This window comes from Psammomys obesus, unplaced genomic scaffold (genome assembly GCF_907164565.1).
Source record: "Psammomys obesus unplaced genomic scaffold, mPsaObe1.curated_primary_1811, whole genome shotgun sequence".
NCBI lineage: Eukaryota > Metazoa > Chordata > Mammalia > Rodentia > Muridae > Psammomys > Psammomys obesus.
Window position 1 is genome coordinate 8919453 of NW_026591918.1, and position 2826 is coordinate 8922278.

Consider the following 2826-nt stretch of genomic DNA (forward strand, 5'->3'; position numbering starts at 1 on the left):
TCTGCCTCTGGAGTACGGGAATTAAAGATGTACAATTTACATTTTTGGCATTTATTACATTTTGGCTTTATTTTTGGCATTTCTTGTCTTATTGGTTTTGGCATTTCTTGTCTTTTTTGTTGTTGTTTTGATTTTCTTTTTTATCTTTTTGAGAGAGAGAGAACATGAACTGTGGGGAGAATCTGAGAGGAATTTGGGGGAGGGGAAATATGAGAAGAATAAATTTTAGTAAGAATAGAGAACTGTCCAATGATCACAAATGCAAGGTCATGAAGGATCTGCATCCTCAACAGATCCCAGCCTCATTATAATATTATTTACATTGTGGTTCTGAGTCCCTTGTGACCGTTTCATGATAATCCCAGGAAGAAAGGTACCAAAATCATGATTCAGGAAAGGAAACCAGATCACCTTACATCAGGAATATGCAACTCATCTCATAAATATTCATTAACACTCCATTAACAATCCACAACACAGAATCCAAGGTTCTGCTACTCTGCATCCCTTTGGCCAACCCACTGTGATCCCTCTCTGGACTGTGTTTTGCTTTGCTAAATAAACTTCTGCTTAATTTCAGGTCTTACAATCACTGCCTTTCAAGAGAACCTCACCCTCATGGGCTGAGGACATAACTCAGCGGCACAGCGCTTGCCCAGTAGGCTTGTGATCCTGGGTTTAATCTCCAGTACCACATTAAAACACATATTCTCTTCCTTTCATTAACAGAAAATACATTTAGTTCTCAGGGCCATATATGTGGTAAGTAGAAAGCTACGAATTAACCCCAGGTTTTTGTGAACCTAAAGCCCTTTCTTCGTCATCTCTCTATAAGTTACCTTCACCAAGAGAAATGCTTATCCAGTTAAAGTTATTTTTCTTTCGTATCAATTAAACACACAGATATCTGGATGGTTTCGATGTGAAATGTGCCCCTGAAGGTGAACATCATGATTTGGTTGTCATTGAGAAGTTCGGCTGACAGCTGATTGGTTCACTAGTTAATCCACTAGTATCAGTGGATTAATCCATTAAACTCATAGCTGAGTTTTCTTTTAGGGGTGGGGTCTAGCTGAATTCTCTACTAGGAAGTAGGGCGTAGTTTGAGGAGGTCACTGTGGGTGCATCTATGACAGCCATGTGCCATCCTGAGAACCTTCCTCTGTCTGTTTTCTGCTTCCTGGCTTCCATAAACTGAACACTCTTCTCTACCTCCTGGCCCTCCTACCACAATGCTCTACCTTGGCCCAGGCCCAAGGCAAACACATCCAGACCACCTTGGGCTTAAAGCTTTGAAACCATGTGCCAAAATAAACCTCCCCTCTTTTTTTGGCATTCCAGGTGTTTTTAGTGCATAGCTTCAGAGCTGGTTAACATGACATCAAAATAGGGGGGAAAAATCACAGCTAGTAATAGCATTTGCTTGTCATGATAGATAACCTAACATTTTATTATTCAAAAAGCAATTGAAGGGCACACCCAGAGGCCTGCTTGCTACCATGCCCTGCAGCAACAGAGGATGGAAGACACCCAGAGGCCCAGCAACAGCACGGCCCACCCACAGAAGAGCCACTATAACGTGCAAGTACGTGGTAAAGGGCTGAGAGAGAAAGAGAAGTGGGCAGTTTGAGCATTATGAGGAGAGGTGAAACTGGAGACTCAAGGGTGGAGAGGAATAGCCTGATGTGGGTAGCCTACCCTGCTACCTGAGGTCATGATGAAGCACTGAGGGCCACATCTGGGTCTGTGACCACGCAGCAGCAGGGGTCTGTACACTAAAGACCATGCTGACCTCCGGAGGCTGGGCTGCCCCCTGTTGATATCCAGGGGCTGTGCAGAGATGGCCTTGCCCCTCATTGGCTGAGGCATTCCAGAGAGTGGCCCCACCCCTCATCAACTGTAGCACTTGCAGCTTGCCAAGGCGGCCATTAGAGCTAGCCCTGGTGGCAGGAGCATGAGTGAGGGCCCTGAAAATGTGAGCTCAGGATTGCTGATCCTGACACTCTATGCTGGAGTGGGTGAGGGAGAGATGCCCTCCTCTGTCCTCCCTCTTTGCCAGCTGGGGCAATTTGGAGACATGGCCCTGCCCCTCACCAGCTGAAGCACTTGGGATAGAAAGCCCTGCACCTCTTCTGATCAGTTGAGCTGACCCTGGTGGCAGAGGCATAGGTGAGCAGGCCCTCTGAGGACCTGAGCGCAGGAGACCTGGCCCTACAGCCTTGGGTGAGCTAGCTATGGCAGCACTGAAGAGATCACCCTGGTCATGATGGTGTGGGAGAGTTGGGGGGGGGGCAGGTGACCAAGCCAGTTACCACCCAAGCCCAGATACAGGGTTCTGGTTGACCCAGCCCAATATCTACCGCATTTATAAACTGCTTGAGCATGTGAAAGGGCTGGTCCTACAGATCCAAAGCTGCAGGATCTCCATGACACAGGGCAGCAACAGGATATCCAAGAGGAGCCCCTGTGAGGGTACAGTATTGATTGTGTAGCAGAAGCCAGGCCTCAAACCAGACCAATGACTCACTCATTGCAAAGAACATTTGGAAGTAAAGAAGCATGGACAAAAGGGTTTACTGTGGGACACACTATAGCTTTCACAACAAAATGCTTTCTATGTTTTGATTTTTTTGTTTGTTTTTAATTTTCTTTGTGGGGAGGAGGTTGGATACAAAGGGATGGGGAGATGAGTGGCATTTGGGTACATGATGTGAAACCCACAAAAGATCAATAAAAAGTTTAAAAAAGAAGGAAGAAAGGAAGGAAGGAAGGAAGGAAGAGAAAGAAAGAAAGAAAGAAAGAAAGAAAGAAAGAAAGAAAGAAAGA